Source organism: Cyprinus carpio, chromosome B3 (genome assembly GCF_018340385.1).
Source record: "Cyprinus carpio isolate SPL01 chromosome B3, ASM1834038v1, whole genome shotgun sequence".
Classification (NCBI taxonomy): Eukaryota; Metazoa; Chordata; class Actinopteri; order Cypriniformes; family Cyprinidae; genus Cyprinus; species Cyprinus carpio.
In genome coordinates this window covers 42,621,911-42,633,655 of record NC_056599.1, presented here as the reverse complement: position 1 = coordinate 42,633,655, position 11,745 = coordinate 42,621,911, and the positions used below count along the sequence as shown (strand labels likewise).

General features: G+C 37.9%; 1 pseudogene; it reads left to right on the top strand.

The window, feature by feature from the left end:
- The first annotated feature begins 327 nt into the window (after positions 1–327).
- Positions 328–1,736, top strand: LOC122136644 (annotated as a pseudogene).
- Positions 1,737–11,745: the final 10,009 nt, after the last annotated feature.

Here is an 11,745-nt window from a genome sequence, read left to right as displayed (position 1 = left end):
AAATATATGGATAAAAAAAAACGATTGCCATTTACTAAAATAGACACTTGTACAATTATTCCAACGTTTTTCTTTTTAATCTATAAAAGTTGTAATATACTGAACCATGCTTGAGACAGTCACACCATAGGACAATTTTGAGATTTGGCTCAAAAATAAAAAAAAATCTAATGACACTGCAGATTTTATAACAACAGGTCCATGTAGGCCAAAGAAATGTTTAATGATTTACTGCATTTTAAATAACGACAATATTAATTATATTGATTTTTATTTTGTGGGACAGTGAAAATGGCATGTCATGTCAACAACCCATTTAAAGACATTACACATTGAATGTGGTCACTTTTATGTTCACTTTTCTCAGCTATTAACAGGTTAACAAAAATTAACCATTTTTACTTTTATTTCAGAGTTCATTGAAGAAAAAGAGGACAATGAAGAATCAAGTGAATTTGTGGAGAAAAATCATGTCACAACTGGAGGAAAACCCTTGAGTTCTCAAGACAAACAGAAAGATTTAAAGAAAAGAAGAGCCAATAAATCTTTCACCTGTACTCAGTGTGGAAAAAGTTTCACACACAAAACAAGTTTTGAGTGTCACATGAGAATTCATACTGGAGAGAAACCTTTCACTTGTGATCAATGTGGGAATAGTTTCACACAATCAGCACACCTTAAGGTACACATGAATGTCCACACTAGAGAGAACCAGCATGCATGCGATCAATGCGGTAAATGTTTTTATGGGCTTCAGTTCTGAAGAAACACTTGAAAGTTCATGCAAAAAAGAAGCCCCATACATGTCATTTGTGTGATAAGAGTTTTTCGCGTCTACAAAATTTGAAAGTACATCAGAAAATACATGCTGCTGTGGAAAAGTACATGTGCTTTGAGTGTGAAAAGACTTTTAGTTCAGCGACCCGTTTAAAATTGCATGAGAGGATTCACACTGGAGAAAAACCTTATAAGTGTTCACACTGTGACAAGAGATTCAGTCAGTCAATACATCTGAAAACACACATAAGGATCCACACTGGAGAGAAACCTTACAAGTGTTCACACTGCTACAAGAGATTCAGAAAGTCAGGAGACCTGAAAACACATGAGACGATACACACTGGAGAGAAACTTTATAAGTGTTCTCACTGTGACAAAAGATTCAATCAGTTATCAAATCTAAAAAAACACAAGAGAATCCACACTGGAGAGAAACCTTATACGTGTTCTCACTGTGACAAGAAATTCAGTCAGTCAACAAATCTGAAAACACATGAGAGGATCCACACTAGAGAGAAACTTTATGTGTTCACATTGTGACAAAAGATTCAAAAAGTCAGGAGACCTGAAAACACATGAGAGGATCCACACTGGAGAAAAACTTTATGTGTTCTCACTGTGACAAGAGATTCAGTCAGTTATCAAATCTGAAAAAACACAAGAGAATCCACACTGGAGAGAAACCTTATAAGTGTTCTCACTGTGACAAGACATTCAATCAGTCAACAAATCTGAAAACACATGAGAGGATCCACACTAGAGAGAAACTTTACAAATGTTCTCACTGATAAAAGATTCAATCGGTTACCAAATCTGAAAAGACGAGAGGATCCACACTGGAGTAAAACTATATCACTGCAATGCATGTGGGAAGTGTTACATTCAGTCATCTGCTCTACACAGTCATACAAAAAAAAACAAAAAAAACAATCAGAGTAAGGCCCTGGACATATGGAGATGCGTTTAGCTTTATATGTAAATATTTAGCTTTATATGTAAATATTTTGTGACACTGCTATGTCATGTAACAACAACAAAAACAATGGCGGACTACATGTTTGTGTTCATGCTGCAGAAGCTACTGAGCCTATTACCTTTACTAAACTTACTAGTAGAGCTGCACAATATTGAAAAAATTTTATTTTTTTTCCCTGCAATATATATTGCGGTATGAAGAAAAAAAATCACCAGATGACTTGAACAGCTCTATTTAAAAAAAAAAAAACAATGATTGGGGTGATTTTGTAGGTGAATAAATCAGCATAGAAATGAACAAATTACAAACATGGATAAACACAACAGAAAAATTATACAAATTAAATAAACAGTGCTTTATATTCTTCAGGTAAGTCTAACTGTATTCAGGTACAGAAATTGAATAATCAAATGTAAAATAGTACCTGCATAGTCTTCAGTGTATAAATTAAGTCTAATAAATCTGTGTTAAAGCTAAAAAAGTGCTTTTTCTCTGTGTTTTGTTGTTTGATTAAAATTCATGACACATAAAGCCTCAGGAACATTAAACTGCTGTGAACCAAAATACTAGCCATTTACTTTCTCAATTGTTTACTGCAGGGGTCGGCAAGTAAGTTTGGCATCAGACCAAAAAAAAAAAAAATTCACCAATAGATGACGGGCCAGAACATAGTCAAAGGATAATTTATGAAATTTATTGATGAAAAATGCTACTGGAATTGCCTGTGACAGGCTGTTATAGTGTATTTTGTAACTGGTAGTGAGCTGTTACTCTGTAAATCCTGTAGGAGTACAAAAAGCCACATTTGTGTGGCGGTGTCCGGCAGAATATGTGAGTGGAGTGGGGCATCAACAGTCTCTAAGAATTTAATAATCACTCCGCTCCGGGTTCACCATTTCCCACTCCTGCTCCACTCCTCGCTCACTGATATCAGTAACACCACTCCACCTTTGCTCCATGTCCAAGTATTTCAGCATGTTTGAAATAGCACAGTTCTGTTCATTATGTATATTTTAAAAAAATAAATAACAGGAGAAAGTTGCTTATTGGAACACTAGTTTGCAAACTTTTTTCCTACCACATGACAAGCTGTTAAACTTTTAAGACCTGCGACTTTATCTGCGCGACTTCACTGAGCAACAAGCTTAAGTATTATTTTTATCTTCCCTTTACACACTCCCCTATCCTGTCCTCTATTTTCCATCTCTATTATGTGTTTTCAAAACATTTCGGTTGTCTTGACAAAGCTCTAACGTCACACGCAGACGGCAACGCAATCTTGCTAACCTGCATCCTATCTCTACATCCTCTACTGCACCTCTTTCTTTCTCTGTGGGTCTCTGGAATGGTCAGTCAGCTGTCAACAAAGCAGACTTAATTTCTGCTCTTACTTTAAAATCCACACTCAGCATCTTGGGCTTGACTGAGACCTGGATTCGTCCAGAAGACTCGGCTCTGTCTAACAACTTCTCTTTCACTCACTCCCCCCATCAGGTTGGCCAGGGTGGCGGAACTGGTCTGTTCATTTCAAACAGTTCGGAAGTATTGGATCTGTTTATCAACTTTGCAGTTATAACTCATTTTGATATCATGTGGTTTTTGTAACAGCTCCTATAAAACTCCAGGTTGTTGTAACTTACCGGCCTCCTGGCCAAATTCTAGGCACCCTCCTAGAGGAGCTGAATGGGCTGCTGTCCTTATTTCCGGAGGATGGCAGTCCACTTTTAGTCTTTGGTGACTTCAACATTCATCTGGACAAGCCTTATGCTACAGACTTCCATTCACTCCTTTCTTCATTTGTTCTCAAACACTTTACCACTACAAGCATGCACAAATCAGGCAACCAACTTGACTTAATTTACACATGCAATTGTTTTGCAGACATGCTGGTAGAACCCCTACATATCTCTGACCATTTCTTTATTACATTTAAACTAAGTTTTGCTACCTGTGTGCCACCAACCCCTATACTGGTTACTTTCAGACGAAACCTATGCTCCCTTTCCACTACCATCTTTCCTAAGTAGTATCCTTCTTTCTTCCCTCACCTACCCATTTCTCATCTCTGGATGTGAATACAGCAACTGACACTTTATGCTCTACTTTAACCTATTGTCTAGATGATATTTGTCCTCTCTCCTCCAGGCCAGCACGGACTGCCCCTTCTAACCCCTGGTTATCCAATGTTCTTTGTGAACATTGGTCCAAGCTCAGGGCAGCAGAGAGAAAATGGCGCAAATCAAAAAAATCTGTCAGACCAGAGTCTTCGTTTTCATCTTTCTCTGCTGAAGTCCATACTGCCAAATCTTCATACTTCCACAACAAGATCAACAGCACTCCAGACACATGTAATCTATTTAAAACATTTAATTATCTTCTTTGTCCCCCTCCACCACCTCCCACCACTTCTATAGCAGCTGATGATTTTGCCCTATTCTTCACAGACTAAATTGGAACAATCAGTAGTCAATTCTCAGCCTCACACACAGGACCTCAAACCAACCACACCCACTGCTAATACTCCCATTTTCTCCTTCTGTCCCCTCACTGAGGCAGAAGTATCTCAACTTCTCCTCTCCAGACATCCTACAACATGCCCTCTAGAGCCAATCCCCTCACATTTTCTCCAAGCAATCTCTCCTACACTCTTGCCAGCACTCCCACACATCAAACATCTCCTCACAAGCACCTTCCCCACTGCATTCAAGCAGGCTCGGGTAACCCCACTGCTCAAAAAAAACTTCAATTAAACACTTTTCTTATAGACAGTACAGACCTGACTCTCTCCTTCCATTCATAGCAAAAACCCTTGAACGACTTGTTTTTTTAACCAGGTATCATTGTTTCTTTCACAGAACAACAAACTGGATGCTAACCAGTCAGGTTTAGGAGTGGCCATTCAACTAAGACTGTGCTACTGCCAGTCATGGAAGCCTTGCGGTTTGCAAAAGCAGATTGCAAAAGCTGATTCCAAATCATCAGTTCTTATCCTGCTGGATCTATCTGCTGCTTTTGACACTGTCAGTCATCAGAACCTCCTGTCTGCTCTCTCATCACTGGGCATCACAGGGATTCTACTTTGCTAGTTTAAATCTTATCTCAATGGTAGGTCTTTCAGGGTGGCCTGGGGAGGGGAGGTATCCAAAGCACATCAACTGGTCATTGGGATTCCTCGGGGATCAATTCTTGGACCCCTCCTCTTCTCCATATACACTATATCACTGGGTCCCATCATACAGGCACATGACTTCTCCTACCATTGCTATGCTGATGACACACAGTTCCATCTCTTATTTCAACCAGATGATCCAACGGTAGCTGACCAGATCTCAGGCTGCCTGGCAGACATCTCGGCATGGATGAAAGAACATCACCTACAGCTCAACCTGGCAAAGATTGAGCTTCTTGTCCTCCCTGCCACTCCAACTCTACAGCATAATTTCACCATACAGCTAGGTTCTTCTACAATTACCCCATCAACTTTGGTCAGAAATCGTGGTGCAATCATGGATGACCAGCTGACCTTTAAAGACCACATTGCAAAAACTGCTTGATCTTGCAGGTTTGCATTGCACAACATCAGAAAGATCAGGCCCTTTCTAACGGAGCATACTGCACAACTTCTTGTCCAGGCCCTTGTCATTTCTAGGCTGAACTACTGCAATGCTCTTCTGGCTGGATTTCCATCAAGCACTATCAAACCTCTGCAAATGATTCAGAATGCAGCGGCATGACTGGTCTTCAACGAGCCCAAAAGAGCCCACATTTCGCCTCTCTTTATCTCCTTGCACTGGCTACCGGTTGCGGCTTGCATCAAGTTCAAGATATTGATGCTTACATATAGAACAGCCACAGGCTCAGCACCCGCCTACTTCCACTCACTACTACGAATCTACATCCCCTCCAGAAGTCTGAATTCCGCTAGTGAGCGACGCCTCGTGGTACCATGACAGAGAGGCTCAAAATCACTTTCCAGAACATTCTCGTTCACCATTCCTGGCTGGTCTTTTTTAACAAGTCTTTCTCTTAATTTATTCCTTCTCTTTCTAGCTTGTACTTATTTGAACAATGTCTAAAACTTGGTATTACAAGCACTTCATTTGTCTGTTTGCCTCTTTACGAAGAATCGCTTCATGTATCCATCTTTACCATCTTTGGGTATCAACAGTTCCTTTGAATCTCATTCCGTTACTGTTACCTACCCTCTTAAAGGGATAGTTCACCCAAAAATTTAAATTATGTCATTAATGACTCACCCTCATGTCGTTCCAAACCGGTGAGACCTCCGTTCATCTTCGGAACACAGTATAAGATATTTTAGATTTAGTCCGAGAGCTTTCTGTTCCTCCATTGAGAATGTATGTACCGGTATACTGTCCACGTCCAGAAAGGTAATAAAAACATCTTCAAAGTAGTCCATGTGACATCAGAGGTTCGTTAGAATTTTTTGAGAGCATCGAAAATACATTTTTGGTCCAAAAATATCAAAATCTAAAAACTACGACTTTATTCAGCATTGACTTCTCTCCTGGGTCTGTCTATGAGCGCGTTCACAACACTGCAGTTTAGTGATATCCGGTTCGCGAACGACATCACTCGATGTAACCGGATCTTCTTGAACCAGTTCACCAAATCGTTTGAACTGAATCGTTTGAAACGGGGTTCGCGTCAACAATAAGCATTAATCCACAAATGACTTAAGCTGTTAACTTTTTTAACATGGCTAACACTCCCTCTGAGTTCAAATAAACCAATATCCCGGAGTAATTCATTTACTCAAACAGTACACTGACTGTGTTAACTTTTTTAACATGGCTAACACTCCCTCTGAGTTCAAATAAACCAATATCCCAAACATTGACTCGTTCTCGAGTCAAGAACCGTTTTCTGTCGGACGCGTCCGGCTCGAGAACCGAGGAGCTGATGATACTGCGCATTGCATGATTCAGCGTGAAGCAGACTGACACACAGCGCGTCTGAACCGAGCTGGTTCTTTTGGTGATTGATTCTGAACTGATTCTGTGCTATGTTATGAGCGCGGGTAAACCGAAGGCTTGAATCAAGGGCAATCATTCGCCAATGAAGTCATTACGTCGAGCGCAAAAGAACTGGTGAACCATTTTCGGCACCGTTTTTATTGAATCAAACTGTCCCCGAAAGAACCGGTTCGCGGGAACAGAACAGAACTTCCCATCACTACCGGTGATCCGAAAACCGATGCAACCGGTTCTTTGACTCGAGAACGAGTCAATGTTTCGTTCGTTATCTGGCTCGGTCAGCGTTCAGTCAGTGTACTGTTTGAGTAAATGAATTACCTCCGGATATTGGTTTATTTGAACTCAGAGGGAGTGTCAGCCATGTTAAAAAAGTTAACAGCTTAAGTCATTTGTGGATTAATTTTGGATTTGGTGAACTGGTTCAAGAAGATCCGGTTACATCGAGTGATTCGTTCCCGAACCGGATATCACTAAACTGCAGTGTTGTGAACGCGCTCATAACAGACCCAGGGGGAAAAGTCAATGCTGAATAAAGTCGTAGTTGTTTTTGATATTTTTTGGACCAAAATGTATTTTCGATGCTTTCAAAATTCTAACGGACCCTCTGATGTCACATGGACCTACATTGAAGATGTTTTTTATTACCTTTCTGGACGTGGACAGTATACCGTCAATACATTCGCAATGGAGGGACAGAAAGCTCTCGGCCTAAATCTAAAATATCTTATACTGTGTTCCGAAGATGAACGGTGGTCTCACGGGTTTGGAACGACATGAGGGTGAGTCATTAATGACATAATTTTCATTTTTGGGTGAACTATCCCAAAAGTAATGTAGATATATTGGGATAGTTGCTTTTATTTACTATAAAACAATGTTTATATAAAGTGAACTCCTTGAATTAATAGGAAAAGTATGTAGATATATTGGATAGTTGCTTTTTAAGTATTATAAAACAGAATGTTTATATAAAGTAACCCTATACATTAATTGGAGAAGAATGTATATAAATTGGATAGTTTTGCGTTTAATTACTATTGAAAGCATGTTCCTTTCAAAGTAAAACCCCATACATTAATGGAAAAGTATGTAGATATATTGGATAATGCTTGTAATTACTGTCAAATATTGTTTATATAAAGTAATGACTATAAAAAAATATGGCTTTGCAAGCTATTAAAAGTAGCTTTGTATTTTGTGTCATGGAGCAGAAGGCTGAGGTAAGAGAAAGAGGGGTATTTTAAGTTTAAGGGTGTATTCCCGGCCAATGCAAAGCAGTGTATCTTGAATGTACAGTGCTTTCTCCACCCTCAATACCACGACTGAGGTCCCTTTGAGCAAGGCACCGAACCCCAACTGCTCCCCGGGCGCCGCAGCATAAATGATACCCACTGCTCCGGGTGTGTGTTCAAGGTGTGTGTGTGTGTTCACTGCTGTGTGTGTGCACTTTGGATGGGTTAAAAGCAGAGCACGAATTCCGAGTATAGGTTACCATACTTGGCTGTATGTCACGTCATTTTTGCTTTAATTTTTTTTTTCTCAGAGAAATTTTGAATTTTATTGTGTGATATTATTTTTTCTACAGTTCAAAAACTAAATTTAACAGGAATTTAATATTAATAGATTTGATAATCCCATAAAATAAAAACCTAAAGCTTTTAAAATATGGTATTTTAAGTAATGTTATGTAATTTTTTTTGTGTTTTACATCTAAAAATCTGTACTTTGACGGGGAATTCTTGTGGATGTAATTGATAATGTTATGAATTTACCAAAGAATACTGTGTAAAAACAGAAGAACTTTAATTAATTGTATAATTTTAAGGTATTTCTGCAATAATTTCCAGTTTATATGCAGATTTATTCATGTGTTTAACATTCTACAGGCATTTTTTAATGAGATTTTCTTTTCATTCTTCTCGCAGCGGAACTGTAAAAAATACAGAAAATGTTTACAGTAAATATCTGTATTTAAAAAACAGAATTATTCCGTAGAATAACTTAAGGTTTTTTACTGTAATTTTGACGGTAAGTGTTTTGGCAACTTTGCTGCCAGACTTTTTACCGTTTTTTTACGATTGTTTTTTTTTACATGCATTTACCTTAAATTTAAGGTTTCACAGTAAAAAAAACACATAGTTGTCTTAATTTTAAATATGTGAATTTTTTGTATTTTTACATAGAATTTAACGTAATTTAACATTCAAGCCAATTAAACAAAAGAATAATCCTGTAAAAAAAAACTACAATTTCTCATTATATGAATTTACAGATTATTACTTTTATTTTATGGTTAATGTTTTTAATAAAAGTTTTTTTCTGTATTTTAATGACATTTACACGTAATGTTAAAAAAAAAAACAGAAAATATCTGTAAAATAATACAGTATATTTCTGTGAAAAAACTTTTTTTTTTTTACAGTGTAGGCTAGTGCAGGGGTTTTCAAACTGTGGGTCGAAACCCACTTGTGGGTCGCAGAATGGAGCAAGGTGGGTCCCACAGTCACTTGGCTGCAGCTAAATTTGCGTTGAAATGACACACACACTCACACACAGTGCAGTCTACGGCTGCACGATAAAACCTACCAACATTAATTACGAATTGCTATATCCTTAGTGTGATTTTCAAATTGCAATTAAGTCCGCGATTTAAAACATGCGTTGCATGTTTTGAAGCACGGGCGCGCACGAGTTGTAATTACAGTGAGGGTCTCAGAGCAAACGTCATTATTAAAAGGTTCAATCGGTCCGCATTATTAATGAGAAAAAACTCGCTCACTTCAATGCGCTGTATTCTGCATGAGATTGTATACACCAGAAAATTCAAATGTTACGAAAATGGTTTCAGGTAGGCTATGTTCATTCATTTCTATCGTCTGTTTGAACTGCACTGTGTTCGCTCGGGAAACGGTCTGTAAAAAGCATTTCACATGTACGGGGTGAGCAGGGCATAAACGCAGGGTTATTTGTAACACTACAAGATTTAAACATTTCCACATAACAAAATGTACAAAATTTCGCAATATTTCCTTGACATATCATCCCTATATAGAGAAAAAAATGTGCAAAAGTTCAAAGATCTTTTGAAGATATTGCTGACCATTTATTTAACCATTGCAAAAGCAAATTTCTGACTGAAGTAAATTTGTCATCTCGTTTTTTAGGATTTATTTAAATTGAGACGCATCTGTTTATTTTTTTACCTATTTCACAATTATTTTAATCTATTATTTGTTTTAGTTAGTTTTTTTTTTATTTTTGTTTTTTCCTAAAAAAGTGTTGCATTGTGCGCCGCTGTCCCTTACACACACACACACACACACACACACACACACACACACACACACACACGGAGGGAGGATAATGATTGATTTTTTTTCTGTGATCCCCGCGATGAGTTTAACAACACGCAACGCAGATTACAGTTCACTGGAGTGAGCCTGTTTCAAGTTTTTATGGAGGCTTCATATTTTAACATCAGTGTAACCCTGATGTTATTTTTCATTGTCTGTATTTACTGAGAGTGAAATTATGATAAAATGTTTTATTTTATTTATTTTTCATTTGAAATATGTTTGTTTAATATGTATTTGTTTTACTTTCCTTTATTTAGAGTTTGGTTGGGGAGTACATGCGAAAAACGTGGCAAACATCATTTTGGGTTGTAAGTTGATGTACATTGGACAGATAAGAGACTGACAAGTTTGTGAGCCAATCAGATTTTTCCGAGGAGAAAGGAGACGGGAGGAAAAAGTTTGAAAAAAGACAGCAAGAAGACGAGAGAAAGGAGAGGGAGAAAGACGCGAGTTTAACGATATCTTTGGAGTGTTTAAAACGAGAAGCTTTCCTGTAATCAGAAGTACTGCTCGTATTTCTTCACTAAGAGGCGCTCGTTATGACTGTGGACTGTTTCATGTAAGTTTGCAGTTGCATGTTTGGCTCGGCCAGAGTTGAACGCTGTGCATGTTGGCATACTTTCTAGACGGAAACTGTTGTTGTCATCTGTTTTTAAAACCGAGCGGAGTTTCAAGAAATATAACGCAGACTTTTGTTTCCCGGGAGGAAAATGTTGGTGAGCATCGTCCAGTAACTTCATGAGATTCGACGCGCAAACAGCCACCGCACCTGTTGTAACGTTGCATGGAGACATTTCGACACCGGACTCATACCATTTCAATGTGATGAAGCAGACGTGTTTCAACGCACACTCGCAACCAGATTGAGGTAACGCTAAACAAGTTTTATTTTATTTTTTGCTCTCTGGAGTGAAGGGGCCGTTTCAGTTTATCGGCCACATACGCACTCAAGCTCCGTATCAGGCCTGCAACGGGGTGGGATGTGTGTAACCATTTGAGTGCACTAATGATATTGTGACTGTTTTTTTCTTTTTCCATTTTGAGTGTATTTTGAATGTGTTAAAAGCTTAAAAGGGTTATTAGAGCTTACACAAGTTATACAGAGTTATAAGTTAATTTGATAGTTAAATACATTCAGAACAAGCAACTTAAAATTGATAATACTGGTGTGATACTGTAAAAAAGGTGTTTAGTTACTGTTAAAAGTAAGGCAATCACAGAGGGTTGCTTTTTGATATTTTATTTTGTTTTTTGTTTTCATATTACATTGTCAATTCAAATTCTTGATTTATTTCATTTCATTTAAATACAAAGTTTCAATTTCATTGACATTTAAATACAACATTTATTGGTTTAAATGTTTATTTGTGAGTGTGTGGGTTATTGCAGTTTAAAAAGTAATTTATAAACAATTCCTGCACTATAAGTAAATAGACTGCTTGCATAAAGTGATTCCTTGGAGGTTAATTATATTAGGAAGACAGGGTTAAAAGATCATTTAGAAGTAAAAGAACTCAGGTCCTTATCAAAAAACTCTAGCCTATGCAATGGTTGGTGGATAGGGGTTACATAATGGAGGCACTGCTGGGATCGTCCTGTCTTCTAAACAAAAGGTAAAAGAAAAACAGGTCGCAGA